The sequence below is a fragment of the Python bivittatus genome, unplaced genomic scaffold (genome assembly GCF_059951505.1).
Source record: "Python bivittatus isolate LINGU-HERP-01145 unplaced genomic scaffold, Pbiv_v1 ctg000070_np1212, whole genome shotgun sequence".
Taxonomy (NCBI): Eukaryota; Metazoa; Chordata; class Lepidosauria; order Squamata; family Pythonidae; genus Python; species Python bivittatus.
This window is the reverse complement of record NW_028277034.1, coordinates 700,019-721,663: the sequence shown is the minus strand read 5'-3', so window position 1 is coordinate 721,663 and position 21,645 is coordinate 700,019. Positions and strand designations below refer to the sequence as shown.

General features: G+C 43.9%; 1 pseudogene; it reads right to left on the bottom strand.

Annotated features, from left to right (window-relative positions):
- Positions 1–16,303: 16,303 nt before the first annotated feature.
- On the bottom strand, positions 16,304–21,204 carry LOC103066313 (85/88 kDa calcium-independent phospholipase A2 pseudogene; annotated as a pseudogene).
- Positions 21,205–21,645: the final 441 nt, after the last annotated feature.

Here is a 21,645-nt window from a genome sequence, read left to right as displayed (position 1 = left end):
TTTTGCAAGATAGCAACCTTTGTGAGAACTTGAGTAAATGTGAACAGATCTTGCAATCATTTGTAATTCTTGTTGTGTTGCTAAGGAGGGAGAGAAGTGACAGATTCAGTTAAACAGCATTAAATATTTGTTTCCTAATTCTTGGGATTTTTTATCCATGAAAAGCAGGTTGTAAAATTTAATAACACAATAAGAAAACAGAAAGTGGGTATTAATCAAATGAGATTTGCATTGTCTGACCACAACTTTCTAGGATCCAGGCCTCCTTGTGCGCAGTACAGCTTAGTGATGCCCCTTGGGGAACAGATGGGTGGGTGCATGGGTGGATAGAGAAATAGATAATTATTTCTTAGGGGCAAATAACTTTGGACCACGCAAGACAATGGCTTTCATTGATGCCATTGGCCCAAGCCCAGAGCTGCGCTTTAAACAAAACCAGATTGCTCCCTGCGTTCTGGTCCAGGGGTGCCTTTGACTCCTTGGGAAACAGACCCAGCAGCCCTTCGCAAGTCCTCCTTGTTCTGCCTGTAATATCCTGCAGATGGCAACCCCCCTCCCCAGGGCCTAGGTCTAGGTCACACCTGCTCCTGGGTTTGAAGTGTGCCATGTCCAGAAGCTGAAAAGGGCCCAGCCGAAGCGCTCTGAAAATGCTTACATGGACTCCGCATTTTCCAGGCCCTAAACTAAGGCGATTGTTCCTCCCAAGACTCACGGTTCTGTAAAGAGCATCTGAAGCTGAGGATGGTGATCTGGAAGACAAGGAAGCCTCTGGACTGAATGTGGCACTGGAGGGTTGGAAATGTCTTCTTGTCTTACCTGTCATTGTGACTCAGCAGACTCTATAGCTTAAAAGCAAAGAGGGTGTTGTTCTTGGCTCCTTAAAAGGCTCAGCAATGCACTTCAGGTTATCCTGTTAGGTGCTGAAGCTGCCGAGGAGGACTTAAAGCTCCAGTGACTTAAAGCCATTGGGTTGGAGAACATGGCCATGCCACACCATGAGGGCCTGTGCCCACTCAGGTACCCAGGGGAGGCAGAGCTCAGCTGCAGGCAAGGAGAAGGGCTAGGGAGTGGGGGGGGGGGCAGGTGCTGGGAAGGCAATGTTCAGTCCCGTCTCATTTCAGAAACTCCTTTTAGTTTGTCTTCGTGGTCAAAGGGTGATCAATTCAGCACCGTTCATTACTTATCTTTACCTTGTTTTCTGATTTTTGTATTGGGCAGGCCCTTGGATTCTAACACAAATAAGTAAAAAATGACATCAGGTTGCAGCTGGGAGGAGGTGGAGATCCAGGGGAATCTTAAACCTCCGCCTTCTGGTTGCTGCTGCCCCCAGAGACCCAGGGGCAGGCCCTTGGTCAGCCAAGGCCTCCCAGCTCCTCAAGGTCCATTTCTGGAGCCAGGGGCTCCCCCCTGCCCACCCCGCAGCTGCCGGATAACCTCGTGGTGGCTCTCTCTTCTGGGATGATGTGAAGGGGCAGGTGCCAGCCCAAGCCATCCCTGGTGGCGGGGCATTGGCTGATCGCCCGACTCTGCTCCGGGGAGTCACTTTGGGGGGCTGAACTCCCCAAGAGCTTGTAGCGGATTTAGAGCTGTTACAGATACCTTAGCCCTAAGTTACGATCTTGTGGTCTCTCTTATTTTTGTTTGATATCATTTGGCCACATGCTGCTGTGGATTATTTTGACCATTGGCAGTATGAACACAAAGGTCAAGCTTTTATTCTGTGAATACGTTTTCTCTTTGTATGTCTGAAAGACTCTGCTTTCCACATTTGGAGGCTTCTAGACATTTTGGTACTGTAGAGAGTCAGGAAGAGGACCTTGGAGATCTGCAGGAACCGTTCCTTAGCCAAAGGGGCTGAAGCATCTTTTAAGTCCAGAGCAAGATGACATTCGGAAGCAGCTCAGGCAACAGCACCTGATTCACTCAGCTATGAGGAGGAAGAAGAGTCCAGCATAAGCAGACTTGCAAAATTCTGTTATTCTAGCCAATAAAAGTAGTTTTATTCTTCCTGTGGAGCTGATTTCCTGGTCTGGTCTACCTCATGGGGCTGACTGCTATTTTCTATGAAGACATCCTGTATGTCAGTGGAGAACATCAGGGCACAGAAATATGCAGGGTCTTTCTTCATTTGGTGGCCGCCTCAATTCTGCTGTTACCGTTCTCCTGCTGGGACTTCCTTTGACTTGTTTATGCCTGTTCAATCATGGAAAAGCTGTCTGTGCTCCAGGTTTCTTCTTGCACCCCTGTCCTTAGATGAGCTTGGGAAGCTCTTTACATCAGAGTCAATGTAGGAATGGCTCTGGAGAGGGGACATGCTAAGGGTCAGGTTTACAGGGTCCTTCTGATGTGGGCAGAACGTTTCTCCTTGGAGAAACTCAATCAGCAACATCCATGTTAGATGAGGTCCATCCAGATAGGTGAGGAAACAAAATGTTTAAGTGAACTACTTGAAGCCAGCGCACAGCTCCAGGCACTTCCGCATAATACTATCTGGACCTTTCCCAGTTTTGCTTTAACCCTGATTTTGGGACACTGATGTATTTCTAAAGCCTATTTAAAGTGCAAATTCGGTTTTAAAACCATGAATCTGGAGCAGGCATATGTATGGCTTCCAGGTGTTTTAAACTGCCTGTTAAAAACACATTTATTATTTTTAAACTAAATATCTTCGCTATTCAGCGCACTGGTAAGGGATGATCAGTGTTTCAATCTGATACGATCTCATCCCTGCCTTTTATGAATATGGACCAAATTACTTGAATAACCACCTTCAGCTGATTCAAACTGTACTTCTTGATTAGCAGAGCCCCTTTCCACTCTCTCTCCTTTTTAAAATCCTCAGCCTAAAGAGCAGGGGCTTTCTTTGCACGGAAACGTTTTCCATCTGCTTCCTCAAGGCCTATATTACAGTCCTAGAAGCGAGCTAGACTGATTTGGGTTGATCTGGAAGGAGTACAAATTCAGCGTACAGATGGCAAGTAGCATCTACAGCTATGTAGTATAATTCAGTATAAATGTATGCATTTTAATGCATAGTGAAAATCTTTTGCACCCTTAATAATGTTTTCTACTCTTTATTCAACCAAACCTGTTTATTTTAAACATTAAAATTTTAACTGGGTAACTAGAAATCAAAATTACTTCCACTTAGCTTATATCATAGTGTTTACGTTGTCACCAGTCCAAGTGATGTCATCTGCAACACTTCGTGCAAACTGGTCACACTGATTTCTCACATTCCCTCCCTTTTTTCTAATGGACTAGAACTCACAGCCCTTAACCACTGTGGAAGGTCTGCAGTGAGAGCCCCGGGCGGTGCTGGTGGAGCCCAAACATTTGCTCAAGTCCTGTTTGCATCCAGCCTTAAGCTATGAAGATTCAAACCAGTCTATAAAATGAAGAATCATCTGAAACTGATAATTTTGAACCCAGTACTTTCTAATGTTTTGCTTTATTTGTTTAATAAAACTAAACACAGAGAAAAAAAAACAATATAAAAAAGAGAAAAAGAAAGCAATACGAAGACTTTTCATGCATATACATGCACGCATGAAGTTTCATGCAATGGTTTCAATGAAGGACAACCATATTTCATTGTGATCATCCATATGTAACCTATGTCTGTGAGCAACAGTGAGTAACATCAAGTCTTCAATCCACTGAGTAATTGGAGCTATAAATTTATCTTTCCCACATTGAAGGGCTAGTCTTTTGCAATAAGAGAGGCATAGAGAATCCATTCTGTTGATCAGCCATCAATTTCCATGTAATCGGTATGTGGTTCAAAAGATTATGGATGTCCAAAAATATTAAATGTTGTCTTAGAGTCAAATTAATAGATGTAATTACTCTCCCCAGAGCATAATAACTTTAGGACATGTTTTAATGAATCTCCAACAAAATGATGTTTTAATTGCATCTCCAAAAAAAATGGCAATTCACTTATTTCTTTTCTATATAAACACAATGGATCCAGTGAGTTTGAAATATTATTTTTTGTTGAATAAACCCTAATCTAAGATCTACTGAAATTTTTGACACTGAGATTAAACAAATTCCCATAGTTCAGACAAAAGAGGAACCTCCAATTTCTTATACCATTCATTCTTTAAAATTTGCCTATTAAATTGATTTATTGATAACAGATGTTATCGTGGGCTTTTTTCTCTCATAAGATTTAATGATCCATTCTAATAAATCAGGTAAATTTGAAGCTGAAAATGCTGCTGATCCAAATTAAAATGTCAGTGAAAACTGCAAGTGGGTGGCAATGAGCAAACGGTATTCATCTTTTAACAGAGAAAATGAACCCAATATTTCCAGAACCAGGTCTGAGGGAACTTTTGTGCCTACTAACTACCTTTTTGGCCTGGGCTGGGGGGGACTTGGGGGGTCTGGGGGGGCCCGCAGCTGCAGCCTCCGCTGGTCCCCCCGGGCTTCTGTGCACTGGCCGGGAGCAGCAGCTGCAAGGCAGAAAGAGCCAGCTTGGCCCTGGCCATGGGGACCATCCGCAGGAAGCCCCTGCAGGAGGATGGCCGCTTGGGAGACCCCAGAGAGGAGGGCTGGCCCAGACCCCCAGAAGCAGCAGTGCTGCCAAGGAAAATAATAAAATAAACAATAGGAAAAACAATATTAGGGAACTACATAGTTTTAAATTCCCCCCCATTGTACGCAACGGATGATTGCATCCACATGTTCCAATTACTTTCTTCACATTGATTATTTCCCCCTTAAAAAATGTACTCCGAGGGTCTGAGTTTCCCTTATTGTGTTACATATGAAGTATAGAGAAAACATTCTTGCTTAAATTTAGTCAAACTTCTGTTCTGAAGCTATACTGTTAATTTTGTCATTGCTGTGTTTGGGTTTCCCAATCTCTCTCTTCCCACACTGAGCCAAATTTGCCCTGGCAGCTGTCAGCAGTAATCTTAATTGATTATGATAATTTGTATGCATTTATTTCTTCCTGGTAGAATTGTTCTGGAACAATTCCTAGTAGAAAAAAACCTGAGATTTCAATTCAAACCATGGTAGATTTGGACCTTCACCAGATCATTCCTGCTGTGTCCTTCATCTCTTTCTAGAGTCTAGCTGCACCGTGACACCCACGAAGTTACACCTTTCTTGCAGTAATTGTTTCCAGGATAAAAAGCATTTTAGGGCAATCTCAAAAGCAATTTGGCCAAAGGCAACATGGCTGGACTTATTATTGTTTTTATGGACTTCCATGTTTTTATCAACCTCTGTCTTATAATATGTCCTTTTAAATGTTTGTCTTCTTATACCATAAATATCTGGGAAGTCCATAAGCCAGGCCAAAACCTTCTAATACTGACATTCTGCTTTTCAGGGATTTTATCATTATCCACGACAAACAACTTGCATGGTAATATAACTTAGAATTTGGAAGAGCAAGTCCACCTCTGAGTCTTGAATTTTGTAAAAATGTTTATTTTACTTTGAGTTTTTTTTCCTTTCTAAATAAATATATTACTTGTTCTTTGCCAGTCTTGCAATTCTTTTTTCTGGGATTGAAATTGGCACCATATGAAAAAACAAATTATCTTAGGTAATTTATTCATTTTAATGGTCACAACTGATCCTAACCAGGGGAGTTTAAAATTTTTCCACCTTTCAAAATCTTTCTTAAAATTTCTCTCCATAATTTGGTGTAATTATTTTGAAATATACAGTATCTTTGTTATTGCCTATAAAATACAGTCCTAAACATTTCATTAGATCTTTTCTTGTCTGGCAACCCAACACTTCCTGCATAAAGCATTCTTTTTCTTGGGATTAGTATCTCACTATTATCTTTGTATATTAATTTTATATTCTGAGAATTCACTAAACCTTTGTTTTCATCAGCTGTCAAACTGTACTTTGTGGTTGCATAATGGTTAATCCTACACAATCTGCATAGCATTTTAATTTATATTCCTCTCCTTGAATTTTGATGCCTGATATTTGTTTATCTTTTCAAATCTTATTTGCTAATACTTCTAAGGCAATCACAAATAGTGGACGTGAAAAGTGGACATCCTTGTCTAGTATCTTTACAAACTGAAAAATTCCATGATCTTTGCCATTTGCCATTGATTTATGCTTTTGACCCAAGTTTTAAAGTCTTCTCCAGGATTCCATTCCAAATTGTCAAAGGCTTTTTCTGTGTCTAAAAAAAAATTGCTCTTTTTTCCCCCCTCTATTAATTAATATATACTATTGCATTTATTATAAATCTGATGTTGTCCTTAATGTTCCTCTTGGGAATATAACCTGCTTGATCTGAATGTATTATATCTGGAAGACGCTTCTTTAAACCTTTAGTTAATGTAGTAAAAAATTTGTAACCAACATTCAATAAGGAGATTGGTTTATATGACTGTGGTTTCTCCACATTGTTCCCTTCTTTATGAATCAGTTATATAGGTTTCTTCCCATGTTTGTGGTATTGTCTTTGTGATTTCATTGTCAGTGGTTCTAGTAGTTCTAGTAGTTCACCCTCCACTTCATGATCTATAAGTTCATTTGGCCTGGCACCTTCCCAAGCTTAATTTGTTTTACTGCTTCTTTGATTTCTTGAATAGTTATAGGCTCACTTAATATTTGTGTATGTTGTTCATTAAATTCATTGAGTGCAAGATCCTCAATATGCTTATTCAGGCCTGCTTTATCAAAATGAGCCTTAGTATAAAAAAATTCTGCGAGTTCTGTAATTTTCAATCTCGTGTATAGCAATTTATTTCAATTCTTTATTGCCGATATTGCCTGTCTGTCTTTCTCTTTTCTAAACTAGTATGCCAAAAATTTCCCAGGTGTGTTCACATACTCAGAATGATTTTGTTTAGCAAATTCTATTTTCTTTTGTAGTTTTTCTGTTTCAAGTAGATGTAGTAGTTGTTTAGTTTTTTGCAATTCTTTCATCACTTGCCTCTTTAGATTGGTCCTATGAATCTGTTGTAATTCTCTTATTTTTCCTTCCAGTTGTGCTTTCTGCTTGTTCTATTCCTTTTCCTGTTTTGCTGCAAGTTTTATATGAAGATCTCTCATCTATGCTTTGCTTGTTTCCAAAACAGATGACTCCGGAATTCCTGGTGTTCAGGACCTATCTGTCTGAGTATCCATCTTGATCTGGTTTTCTTTTCTGTCTTGGCTCCACTTGTAGCCCTTCTGTCCTTACTGTCTTGCCTATAATAAAGCCTGAAGGGGTCCAGAAGATGTGAACGTCCCAGCTGAGAGAAAGAAACAGTCAGATCAGCTGCAGACATCCAAATAATAGTCACTGAAGGGTGTTTTACTTGGGCTAATGTTTGGATGAGATCATAAATATGAAAGAACAGGCACCAGTAAATCCTCTTGGTTCACCCCACTAAAATCTCTGGAGACACATCTGACCTTCCCTGCAGTTCTGTGACGAGGACAGCTTCAGCTGGGAATGAGGATGAAATGCTCAGTCCACATGTCAATCAATTAAGGGCAAGTTGTATTAGCAGACAAGCTTTGCACCCACATTTATATAATTGCTGGGGATTGAAAACCCAATGAGAGGAGGCTCTGGAAAATAAGTCTGTGTTGGTTTTGGTTTCTTAATGGGCTTTAGGACCATTGAAACAGCTCAGCCAGAAGCCAATTAAGCTGACAGCTGTTTGAAAATTGAACACATGGTGGCAGCAGCTGAGGATGTGAATTTTCTTTCACAACAGTTGAGTGCTCAGAGCCAGGTCAACAGAAGGCTTTGAAGGGAGAAGCAGCACCAAACAATCAGAGAAGCCCTGAGGGCAAAGGGCTTTAGTCCAGTGTTAGGGTCCACTTGGAACAGGTAAAGACCCATACAGCAAAAGAATCCAGAGTCCTAAATAGTACTGAAATGGCAAAACTAACCCACTGGAGGTCTCAAATCTCCTCTTCCAGAACCCTCTGGTCTTCACACCCTGCCTCTACCTCTGCCTACTGCCCCTTGGATTAGGGGCTCGGTAGTTCCCACTTATCTTCTAGAGAACTCCTCACTTGGCATCTTCTCCCACAATGCATTGTTAACTTTCTGGCAGCTACTAGCCAAAGTAAAATAAGATAATTCCTATAGTGCAGCCTATAGGATCAAGATGTGTGACTATGAGTATTAGTTTTTAATCTCCATGGAGATGAATCAATCTCATAGGGTATAAATAAAATTAAATATGATTTAAAAATAAAATTGTAGAAATAATCTTTTACCTATAAATATTAAAATTCAGATTATCAATGTTGGAACAAATAAATTAAAGAGTTGTTCTGATCTAGGGATCCAGCAACTGCAAAGAAAGTTCCAACAGAATATATAAAAGTAAATATAAGACTTCCAACAGACCACAAGGGGCTATTGGGGGCTTTGTAAAATGGGAGATGCCCCAATTTAGTAATCAGTTACCTATAGGAACTCACAAAAAATTGTAAAACCAAAATATTGAAAATATACATGGATGAAATGAGCTGACATTGAACAGCCTTTTCCAGTGTGGTCCTGAAACAAAGACTTAGCAGCACAGACAAATCAAGTCCATGGATTCTAATGCAGCTGTGAGTTCAAGCATTTCCCTCTCCCTGGAGAGAAAAACAACTCTGAAAATAGACACTGCTAGTGGCTATCTGGAAATACCTTATTCCTAGAGATTCCACTGTAAATGGGCTGGAGGAGAATTGTTTTTGTTGTCTTTTTCTTCTTGTGGCACACAGTTCCTTGCTTCTCGTGTCTCTCTGTTCCCCCAGCGATCTACCTGCGGTCTCCCCCAAAACACAGCCTCTTCCTTTCTAGGAGCAGGATCAACTCTGTATGTGCAAAGGGATTTTTATGCACCTGGGGCTTCAGCTGCTTGACAGGCACCCTAAATGGCCAGACTAGTGTAAGGAGCCCCTTCGTGCATTTGAGGAAGGGAGCTGCAGGTCATGAAAGCTTCTGCCTTTGAATAAAATTTGCTAGTGGGCTGCTGGGGCTACTGGGCTCCTCCTGGTCTTTTGCCACCAGAGACTAAACACAGTTCTCCTCCTACAATGGATTTCTGTTAAGAGCTCTTATGGCTATATTTAACAGAATGATTTTCTTAATTTTGTCTGTTTTCAAATCCACAGTGATTTATTTTTGTTTCTTGTTTGCCCTTGCCACAGATGGCATGAACAATAAACTGGTGCCACCTTTCTCCTCTTCCTCCTGTATCTCCGTGGCTTTCATAGCCTCTTATTCCTTGCTATCCAGACTTCAGAAAATAGATTCTCTTTTTACATTAGTGATAAAACTTTCCTCATGCTGAGCACCTGATACCATTTACATTTTCTTTGCCCCCTTTATTTAGGATTTATCTGGTGGGGCTTAGAAATGTCTGGAACTTGCCCTGACCAGGAATATCATACACTTCTTGGAAAGTATTTGCCCATCTTTTCTGCCTGGGACATCTCATAAGCTCCTCCAATTATGAGTCTGGATACTTTTTCCTTTGGAGTTCCAGTCCGTCCATATGTGGGCCTTTATCATATTATGACCAGCAGGAAAGGTTTTAGCAGTTGCTGTATGTGAACTTTGTTCATAAAGACGCTTTTCTAGCTTTGCAATGTGCCTCGAGCAACGCAGATCTTACTGTAGTTTTCTTTCTGTCCCTTCCCAAAGACTTCCTAGCAGCACCAAAGCTTTGCAGATATTTATTACTGGATTCACTCCATTGAGCCTTTTCACTTGCCTCAACATCTGTGTTCCCAGTAGCACTTGTCTCGTGTTGGGTGTAATTTCTGTTCTCTCCTCCACTGCCTCTTCTGGAAGGGGTTGTTGACTAACTGTGAGGTCATTTGAAATCTCTCTAAGATCAAGCCTGGCTCCTGGTGATTTCCTGGACACCTCCAGAGAGTTTGCTTGGCAACAGTATGAAAGTTTCGCCTACGGTCCTGGAATTCTCCCATCTAAAGCCCAGGCCTGCTTAAGCTTCTGAAGCCAGACAAGGTTGGCCAGAAAAAAAAAACTCATCTAAAAGATAGAACCCAAAGTCAAGACAGGAAACAAACAGCCAGAGCAAGTCCTCTCCAGCTGCACCCACGGGGGTCGCCACTGGTGTAGGGGCAGGGCCCATCATGGCTGCTGCTCCTTGTGCTCTCAGGTTCCAAAGGTGCTTGGGATGGCAGGAGCTGTGCCCAACTGGGCTAAGGCAAATATGTCACCCTTCTTTTGTCTGTACGCAAACACCTCCCTGGGCTTTTCTGCTCTCTACTGGGACCCATCAGTTTTCTGCCCCTTAGCAAATCTCTAACTATTGATTATCTTCTGAGACAGGTACAGCTTTGATGGCACAACTGTGGCTGCCAACTTGACTTCTTTTTTTTTTTTTTGCCATACCCCATGATCTTCTGACTGGGGACCCCAGTTTCCTGTCCTCTGGATTTATTATTGGTACCAAGGGACTGGTAGCCTCCTACTGGTTTTCTGCCCTCAAGGATGACTGTCTACTCCATTGTTTCTCAACCTTGGCAACTTTAAGATGTGTGGACTTCAACTCCCAGAAGTTGAAGTAAGTAAGTCAAGAACTACCTGTACTTGGTTAAGAAGTTCCAAAATTGAGCCTTTGAAGTTTGGTAGATGATTACAAAGCTCCGTGTTCTGATTGAAGGAAGGGAGAAAGGGGAGTGAAAGATCTATAACAGTGGGGTGGTTTCCTTTCTGAATTCTGAGATGGAGATCCCAGTATCTGTTGCCAAGTCCCTTCATAGTTCCTCAGTCTCTTGAGGGCAGGGGCAGGTGGAGTGGAAGGGCTGTCCTGAGAGACCAAGCATGGCTTGTTTGCCTCCTCATTCTGCAGGTATCTTCCTCTTTTAGGCTTCTTTGGGAGTCACAATGCCATAATTCCCCTTCTTGTTAGATCTTCCCCTTTCTTTTCCATATATGGAATGAGCTCTTAGCCTTTTCTTTTGTCTTTCTAACATATTTGCTTGCACAAGCAAGCATCTGCTTATAGTCAGGTACCAGCTTCCTGGTTCCGCATCTGGCATCTGCTTCTCACTTCTCCTGACAATCCAGTGTCTGGCCCTGCTTTTCCAGTAACATTGAAAGGGGAAGGTGCAAAAGGAAGGAAAGGAGGTCAAAGGGAAAAGTCCTATACGTTCTTTTGCCCTAAAACAAGACAAAGGCTTGGGTTTTGAACAGGACTACTTTGGCAAAGTGAAGGTTTTTGGGGTGTCACAGGTTTCTCCCGCTATGGTTCATCATCAAAAGCAGCATGAGGTGAACCCAGGAGATGACACAAGGGTAGGAAAGCTTTCAAACCATCTGACAATAGTGTGTGCAAAGGAAGTTGCAAAGATATGAAGGATCCTAGAGAAACCCAGACTGGACAACTGGATTGAGAAAATTGGGATACTCTTTTGTGACATACACACACTCCATGCTTTGAATATAAAGCATCATGATTTAGTGAATGGCTTACTGGCCTTTTAAATGCTATTTAACTGGAAAGATATGATTCCCTCATTGTGCCCAAATTAATCTGACGGGCTCCATAAGGCATTCTCTTGGGATTGCGTCTGGTCCCAATTCTCTGCCTTTTGAACAGGATTTAAAGGCAGCCTTTTCAGCTCTTAATGAGCCCTTCCAGGAGGCCCGAGAGTGGCCCCTCAGCTGCAGCGCCAACAGCGGGGAAGACTTGGCCCGCCTCAGGCTGTGTGGCAGGGAGGAACAAGATTCAGAGAGCGAGGGAGACAAAATGCGAAAACAATAAAAGACAGTGATCCGTGTAATATGTTCATCGTAACTATACATTTTAAAAATTCCTTGGAGCAGATCCCCACTTGCCGCTTTGCTTCTCTCTCTTGCAAATGCGGTCCCTCTTCTGGCTTTGAACCTCGGCCGATGACTGCCTGAAGCCCTTCTGAGTGAAGGGTCTGCAGGGCTCCCTTTGACCCAGAGAGAGACCCTGTTCTGGCCCAGGCAGCTATGTAGCCCTGGGATGTTTTGTCTCCACTGGTGGTAGGTGCCCTTCCAAAAACATTATCTTATGGTTGATCCAAGGATGGCCTGTTAAGTCCATGAAAGTTCCTTGCCCCATTTTTTCCCACCCCTTCTGGAAGTCCATCCCTGCATTCAACCTTCCCATCTCCTGCTCTGTTTCGGCTTCCCAAACCTGCCCACTGTACTGCAAAGCTTCCCTTCCTTCTTTCTGAATCTTCCATTTGTAATGTAGGCACACTGGAATGAAACCAGGATGCTTCCATGAATGACATTTTGCTCTTGTGGAGCTGAGCCATCAGTCCTTCCTTGCTACAAAGTTTTCATGTGGAAGACAGGAATGAAGAAACAAGTTACCCCCATTGCTTTAAGCATCAAATTGATGATGGTTTGATAAAGGTTGGCAGGGGGGAGAAGAAAGGAAGGGTTTGCTTTCATGTCAAAGGAAGGAGCCAGGGGTGGGGGTATGAGGGCAAGCATCTAGGCAAGCAAAGAAGAGAACAGATATGAACAAAGAGGATTCAGTTCTGAAAAGGGGCAGGCCAGCCCTAGGGGAGCCATCCACCGAGCAGCCAGCCTGGGGGGCTCACCTTCCCTGCCTGGATGGGAAGGGCCAGAAGGAGGGAAAGGACCCATCAAGGCCTGCGATGGCCCTGGCTCAGACTGAGCCCCAACCCAGCCCCGCTGCCAAACACGGCAATCAGGCCCCAACCTTTTAGAGTTGGCTCAAACACCCTCGAGCAGCAGGGCAGAGAAGGAGTTGCCCTGGACAGAATGTTTCTTCAAGATTCTTTGCTGTTGTGTGATGTTTCCAGCCAATGCCCACCGAAACACAGAAAGATGCCCTTTAGTTTGCCAGTTGTTTGTACTAGCAAATCTGGCATCTAACTGGGAAAAAAATGGAATTACTTTCTTTTGCTTTTGCATATACTCTGTCCTGTTTCCAAATGTTTTGCCTGCTGCTGGTTTCCTTGTTAGGGCCACAGACATTTCTGGCCTCCTTCTTTTCCATCAGTGTTTATTGGGATGATGGCCAAGATCAAAGAGTGTGTCCCATAACTTTCACTTGTGGGTGAGCAACTTAAGCTGCTCAGCAGAGGTCAGGTTTTTTTTCTAGGGGTGAGGCAACCTCTCTTACTCAACATTGCAGGTCTTTCCTGTTTCTGATGCTTGGAACAATTGAACTTTGATCAAAGATTCAGTCAACAAATTTAAGTCACAAGACCTGCTCCTTAGTTTCGGATCTGTTACAAATTCTTCAGTTGCCCCAGTCTCCTATTCTAGGTATGATCTGAAGACAAATTTTTCATGTCTTACACTTTTTCATGGCACACAATAAGCTCCTAGTTTCTGTAGTACGGCATTAAAGTGGTCTCTTGGACCATGAATGAGAATGTACTGTTAACAGCTAGCTAGTTGCCCCCCTTGCCCCCCCTCCCCATGCAGGGCTCTTGGTCTTACCTGCACTGGAGGTGCCCAAGTGGACGGTCATGAGAAGGAGAGGAGCCCTTGCAGTGGGCGGGGGGTGGTGGTGCTGGCAATGGCAGAGTGAGAGAAAAGCCAGCCCTGGCCTAGAAGGAGTGGCTTGGAATAGGTGCCCCAGAGGCAGATGGGAGAGAAAGTTTTGTGCCAACTCAGGGATGGGTGGAGGCAGTGGTCTGCTGGTAAATGTTAAACAATCAGCTCTCCAAAAAGAAAAACCACATACTTTTCCAGTGCCTCCAGGCCTCACCGACACTGCCAGCTCCATTGCCACCGCTGCGCCACGCTGCTAGCTGCCAAACAGCTGCTTGGTGCGCCAGCTGTTGTGGCTCAGCTCTGCTCTCAGCCAGCTCACAAAATTCCAGAACATTGCCCGGCTGGCTCTTGTGAGCCAGTTCAAGCCAGCTCTGGCAGGGCCCTGGGCAGAGGGCCCTGTCTCCACCGGGTGAAAAGGCCCTGCGCCAGCAAATTGCCTTCAGTTCCCCACAATTTTCTAGAGCCCTTTCAAATGAAACTTCTGAGACTGCCTAGGTGCTACTAGCTGAAAACCTCTGCGTCTTTGGCTTTATTGTGCTTGAAGATGTGAACGTGTTCTGTTCAAAGGTCTTTAAAAAATTTTGGTGGTCTGCTTCAGACCAGATCACACTCAAAGCAAAGTGAGTGATTATTTAAAGATCGAGAAGGTTTTCATTAGATTGTGTGTGTTTTTTCTGAGCACATCCTGCTTAATGTGAGATGAGTGAAGCAGGATGTGTTTCACTGATTTCCTCAATCCATATTGTGCTCCTCTTGCTCTCGCCCATTCTGTTTTGGGGATAAGAGGCAGCAGACCCATGCACAAAGCCACCCGAGGTGTGGAGGCTCCTTGATGGAGGGTTCCTTCTTCATGAAAAGCAGCTGTGCAAGCCCCCTTCCCCCAGTCAGATCAAGGCAGAGACCCTCCAGGAGAGGATGGGACAGGCAAGTCTTCCTCCCGACCTGCATCGCTTGTGGCTGCTACTGCTTCCCGGGGTTCTGGCAAAGGGACTGAGGAGAAGAAAGAGGCTGACCTCCCAGAGTGGCCAGCAAGCCCTTGGCTTTATGTCAAAATCGAAACACCAGGGCTTTCTGTCCCTTGGTGCTGAATTATGATTTTACAGTTCTCTTTTCATATTACTGGTGGGAAAAATCAAATGCAACCCTCACCTAAATAAAGTTCTTTTTATAAATGTTGATACTAATGCCTTTCACACTTAATGACCACAGGGGAATTGCAAACTGGGGGGAAATTACATTGAAAGTCAGTGAGAAAAGATCTGGTTTCCTCTTATAATGCAGTAAAGGCATGACTGAAAAATGCAGGTTTTAATATTTTACACAGCCTGTGTTGAGTTCTATGGAAAATTCATGGGTCAGGTCTGAAAGCAGCCTATTTGTCGTGGTGAAGCCATGTACAGTTGGGATGGCTGTGTTTGCACATGTCTTAAATGGAAAGGTGTTCGTAAATGTGTGGCCTAGGAATGCTGCCTTCACGTCCCCTCCAAACCCTTTGGTTGCTGCGAGTCCATCTGATCTTCAAGGGAGGCAGCTGAGATGTGGATCAGATGAATGGTAGAAAGAGGAATTTTTCAGACTGGGAAGATGGGACTCTCTCAGCAGAGGCAGGATGGATAGCTCACTTTACTCAAATTTCACCTCTTGGGAGTGTGATTAATAAAATACAGAACAGGGGAGATTTCTTCAAAAACATGTGGAAGCTATTTATGGATTATGCTGATGGGCCTGGCATTAATGTATGAAAATATGCAATACTGCTACGTTTGTTGGAAAGATTGTTACATAATGAAGGTTTTTATCGGTAAATTATGCATTCCTCTTCAAGCTGAATGTTCAAAGAATAGCAGGGGAGAAGGTAAGATGGATGGCTGTGTTTTGGAGATGACTTGTGGGTTTGGAGTTCTCTTCAGCACTCTCCTGGAGAGGGCATCTCATCCTCATCCAGGGTCTGCTCCGTTGCTGAAGAGGAGACAGCCCGGATCATTAGTGTCTTATCCTGACAAGTGCTGAGCAACTCCATCGGTGAGGAACATGATGGGGAGAGCAAAAGAGGTACACATGTTGGAAAGAGAACACGAACGTGGCTTGAAAGGAATCTGCACCCAGCACTGACTTTGTCAGACCAGAAACATGTGGAAATTCTGGGAAAGTTTTCAAATCTCTCCATCAGAAAATATGCTACAGAAAGCAGGTGGGGAAAAGAAGAGGAACAACGGCTTATCTTGATGTCACAAAGTCACAGTATTAGAGGAAATGCAGGACGAGATTCTGGCTGGGTTAGGCTGTCATAGATTTTGTGTGATCTGCTGTACCAAACAAACATGTCATGGCTGATCTCCTGTTTTTGAAAGCATAAAATCCCTTCTTACCTGGATGCTCTCTAAGGAACTTCAACCTCCGGTGTAACTCAAGAGTTCTTAGGAAGGCAACAAACAGAAATTAGCATACAGCCATTTTAAAATTATTACACTGGATATTAATTTTGGCTGACGTGTTATTTCAGTAGAAGTCAATGTGGATGGTGTTACCTAGTGGTTGGAGATCCTCAGATAGCATCTCTCTTATATAAGGGTTTTCCAAACAGAGTATCCAAATCCAGAATGGAAAAAGGAACTATAAAAATTTGGAATAACAGCATTTCACGAAGATATACTGTTCATTAATACATATATTAGTTGCCAGGATTTTTCATTGGCTTCCTGACAATGAGAGGCTTAAGATAAAGTAACAGACATATGGCTTATGTTGGTCTTCATAATTAATCTGCTAATAAATCCAAACTTTTAAGTACTACTTCTGCGAGTATATACATACAACTCATCACAGCATTCACACTAGGCTGCTGCATGACCATGGTCCATCTGCATCTGTGCAACAGTCCACCACCAGTTTACCTAGTTCTTAGACAGTTTTGGCCAATTCCCAAGAGTTAGAGGGACACAGAACTCACAGGGAGTTTTGGTGCTCTGCCAGTTCCAAGAGAGACAACAACTCCCAACTTCTCCACCTTGTCACCTTGACCTTTCTGGATTAAAGATTTATTGTATTCATTGTTCTCAGTTATGGCATCCAAAGTGGGGTTGTTGGCTAGCAGCCAACCTATGGGCCGAAAATTCGTTGGAGCAGCTCCACTGAAGCAGCCATACCAGTTGATCTTCTGACTTGGTCATTGGTTGAAATGAGCCTATTATCCTGAAACGGGATTTGTTTCTTCCTTCTGGCGGACTGTAATTCCTGAACAAGTGGAACTCAACAGGTTGTCGGTCACATAGTGTTGCTGTGAACATGACTTTGGGATTCTTGATATCTGTCATTTTGGTATGCTCTCCAAACTCCTTCCGGAAATTCTCAAGACGCTTGGATTCATAGGGCCATGACCCTCGAAAGACCTCACTTTTCACGCGAAAATATGTACGGTGCATGTAGTCCATGGGCTTCTCATGTACAATAGACAGGGCCAGAACTCCCCCTCTACTTGTCCCTGTCAGCCAGTCAAAGAATTCTCTGAAGGGATGCCCTGCAGCTTTCTCTGTAGCAATGAGAAACTGGATAAGCACAATGCCCTGGACACCCCCACCATCCAGCTCAGGAGGCAGTCCTGGTTTCCGCTCTTCTCAGGGGCAGAGTCCACCACATCTGGTTTCTTCAGCAAGTTGCCAAGAGTTGTTGAAATATGGATGATGTCTTGGAATTCTAGGCCAGAACTCCGTGGGGCGGGTGGTCTTTCTGGGAAGGTGGAAATGGATAACAATGAGGTAGATATGCCAGGTAGATGGCAGCGTTCAATCCCTATAACATTCAGCAGATCTAAAAGAACCTTCCGGTTGGCACCTTTGCTTGTCCTGGTTGCCACCAACCCAGGTGTCTCCTCTAAATCATTCGGGATATCCAGATCTGCTCCAAACACAATAAGGGCCTTGATCATTTCTGTGTGGTCTTGCTGCATGGTGAGAGGAAGTGGTGTATTGCCATCCTTTAGTGTTGGGTATAGCTCCATGTGTCAAAAACCATTGAGCAATCAAAATGCCCACGCCACACAGCAATGTGAAGGGCTGATTCTCCTGTTGCCCTGAGGGTGTCCACTTCACAGCCAAACTCAATAAGCAACTGGGTCATCTCTGCCCTTCTGGCCCAACAGTGGGGTGTAGCACCATATTGCCGGTCCAGAAACTGAATCTGGTTGATTTCTTTATCAAGAAGGGTTTCTGCACACCTTTTCTGAGAATGCTTCATAGCAGTGTGGATGGAATAGCTCAGTGCTCCCAAGTTGCTGCACTTGGCATGAACCTTAAGAAGAGAGAAGACTGCATCTTCTTTGCCCAGCTGGCCGGCCAGATGCAATGGGATCTGCCCTTCATTATTCAGATGGTTCAAAGCAGCAGTTGATTTCTTGCCCAGGAGCTCCATAACCTTTGGGTTTTTCCCTTGAACAGCATAGTGGAAGACAGTTTCTCTGTTTTTGTCTGTAAGATCAAGATGGGCATGGCGCTCCTCCCTCAGCTCCTTCAGACATTCAAGGTCACCTTTTTGGCAGGCTAAGTGAAGTGGGGTGCATTCATTGTCAGAACTGTTGCTATTTATGCAGCTCAGAATGAGATTGTGCCAGAAGCTGCCCAGAAGTCCAGTCTCTACAGCTTGGTGTGCTAATGGCCAACAGGGGGGGGGGGGACTTCCAAAACAACCCATCAGGTGCTGCAAAGTTTCCCGAGGCAAAGGATCATGATAGCTCCCATAGAAGAGATGCAGCTGTTTTTTGTACAGGTCAAAATATTCAGCTGCATTTGCTTCACTATCAACCTGAAAAACCCAGAAGGCAGAAGTTTGATTTGGAGGGTTAATGAGCAGACAGTCCCAGGATTCAGCTGAAGTGTTTTCTTACAGAACTGTCCTATCTCCTTGTTTAACCTGGTTCTACCCTTCTAGAGATACCTCCTTTATCCGGGAAGGATTTGAGAAAAGTGGGTGACATTGTTCAGAGTATGGACAACTCATTCAAGGAACTGCATGCCTCTAAAATATGTCTTAAACAGTTTTCTTTCAACAGTCTTCTACCTAGCTACTAGTTCTGCCAACGAAGTCCCAATTGTATTGTCGAAGGCTTTCACAGCCGGAATACAATGGCTGGTGTGGGTCTTCTGGGCTGTGTGGCCGTGTTCTGGAAGTTTTGTTTCCTAACATTTCGCCAGCATCTGTGACTGGCATCTTCAGAGAGCAGGAGCATAGACAGGAGCAGTTCTCTCTGTGCCCAGGATGATGTGATCCTGTTGTGGGTATTTATAGAGATCTGGGGGGGGGGAGTTAGGGTGGGGGGGGGGGGTTGGGTTAACGAGTGGCTGCTTGTTTTGGTGTCAGAATATGTGTGTATCTTCCTGGGGATTAGGCAGGGTTTTTTCTTCTATTGAGTTGTTAACGAGTGGCTGCTGGGGGTGATTAGTATGTTCATTGTGTGAACTGCTCACACGTCCTGGTGGTTGAGCTGAGTTCATTGACCTTTTGCAGGCTGTATTTTTCAGGATTGGTAGCCAGGTTTTGTTGATTTTTAGACTCTCCTCTTTTTTATTGAAGCTGTGCTGGTGTTTGTGAATCTCAATGGCTTCCTGGTATAGCTTCCATTTCTAGACACGTTGGTCATACGCAATCCAGACCTCAAATTAGGACACAAAGTTTACAGAAAACCGACCCACACAGACCAGTACCTACACAAAAACTCTAACCACCACCCACGCCAGAAAAGAGGCATCATCAAAACCCTGATGGATCGGGCCAATCGGATCTGTGAAACCCAATTCCTAAACTCTGAACTTAACCACCTCAATTGGGTCCTACAAGCGAATGGCTACTCCAAGAATGAAATAAAAAGAGCCATCAAACCAAGAAAACAACATGCGACTGAAGAAGAAAAACAGCCACCCACCAACAAAGTATTTCTGCCCTACATCAAAGGGGTCACAGACCGCATGGGAAAACTGATGGAAAAACACAATTTCCAAACAATCTTCAGACCCACCAGAAAAATACAACAAGTGCTAAAATCAGCAAAAGACAAAAGGGATCCCCTCACTGCCGCAGGAGTATACTGCATACCATGCAGCTGTGGGCAAGTATACATCGGGACCACAAAACGCAGCATCCAGACCAGGATAAAAGAACATGAAAAACACTGCAGACTACAGCAACCAGAAAAATCTGCAGTAGTTGAACATGCTGTCAAGCACACTGGACACAAAATCCTATTTGAAAACACAGAGATACTGGACAACACCAACAGCCACTATACCAGGCTATACCGGGAAGCCATTGAGATTCAGAAACACCAGCACAGCTTCAATAAAAAAGAGGAGAGTCTAAAAATCAACAAAACCAGGCTACCAATCCTGAAAAATACAGCCTGCAAAAGGTCAACGAACTCAGCTCAACCACCAGGACGTGTGAGCAGTTCACACAATGAACATACTAATCACCCCCAGCAGCCACTCGTTAACAACTCAATAGAAGAAAAAACCCTGCCTAATCCCCAGGAAGATACACACATATTCTGACACCAAAACAAGCAGCCACTCGTTAACCCAAACCCCACACCCCCCCACATCCCCCCTAACCCCCCCACCACACATGCCCAATCCCCCCCCTCAGATCTCTATAAATACAGGGTCATATCATCCTGGGCACAGAGAGAACTGCTCCTGTCTGTGCTCCTGCTCTCTGAAGATGCCGGTCACAGATGCTGGTGAAACGTTAGGAAACAAAACTTCCAGAACATGGCCACACAGCCTGGAAGACCCACACCAGCCATCGAAGTCCCAATTGCCTCACATGATCGCCCCTCTGCCAATCACGATCTGCCACCCTCAGAGGATTCAGTAAAGTCAAGTCAGCTTTATCAGTAATAAGCTACTTTTCGATTTTGCTAGTGGCCATCAACTTTCAGTACCAAAAATGGCTTAATCCTTGGATCTGTGATAGTTATACAATTTTCAATTCTGTTTCCCCTACTTCTGCCTAACGGGTTCCTTTTCTAATCATGCAGAAGGAGGTATGTGGTACTAGACCATGTTCCCAACTGCTGAATCATTTATTCCGCTATTCCTCTAATTTGTGAGATTTCACTGGGCATTGCCACATTATTTCCATCATAATGGCAAAGAATGAATCTTAATAAGAAAAGAAAAATGATTGCTAGTAACATACTGACCCTTAACTCACAGGTGTATCTTCGTGATTCAGCCCAACAAGATAACACATTTATCCAGAGTGTTGCAGATACACAGGAAAGCCCTTTTTTCATTTTGTGGGTGACAGATCCAAGCAGAAGATTCCCCAGATGAAGCTGTACATATCGACAGAGAACTGGTATGTGGCAGACATCTCTGGCAGGCACTATAAGCTTTTGATCAAAGACTTGGCAGCAGACTGGAAGCTCCAGCTGTTATTGGCTCTTGACCATTTGGCTCTGAGGGCCCTCAGAGGGCCCTTTGGATTCCTTAGCAGCTGGCAGAGGGCTAGAGCTTGGGTGGTGGAAATCCCAATATGGACACGATTGAGCCCTGCTTAGGGCCCACGAGAACACCTAAGTTGTGTCCTTTCAGGCAGATAAAAAGCAGTTTTTCGTCTCTGCCGTAGCATCTGCTGAAATTGGCCAAGAGAGCTGTTCTGTTGGGGGTGGGAGTGGGGAAGTCTTCAACCCAGCAGTGGAGAACGACATGAATTCTCACCGTTGGAGAGATGTCCATAGCTGTTATTTGAAAAGCTATTTCAAAGTATTTGTTTTCATTATTAGGGATACACAGAGCCAGATCATTATTTCTAGTCCTTCCCAGGTTATTCCAAAATTGGGCCTACAATCTGGAATGTGATTTGGAATAGTGGAGCTCTATTACTAACCAGTCTCCAACCTTCCCTTGAAATCGCTGGATGAATGGAGAATCTCTCCTCCTTAGTCATATTCAGGTCTGGGGTGGGATGGTATGCACATTGGCTATTTTGTCAGTGACCTTTGGCAGGACAGAGATGGAGGGAGTGCTGCTATCAGGAGCCTTTGCTAACAGGAAGCATGGTTCTCCTGACCCCACTGAGAGTTGGGAGTGGAGGGCTCTGTCCTACAGTGGTCCTCCTGCTTCCTGAATGGACAGTTCCAGCCACTGGTGGTGGGTGGGGAGGTGCCCTCAAGGCTA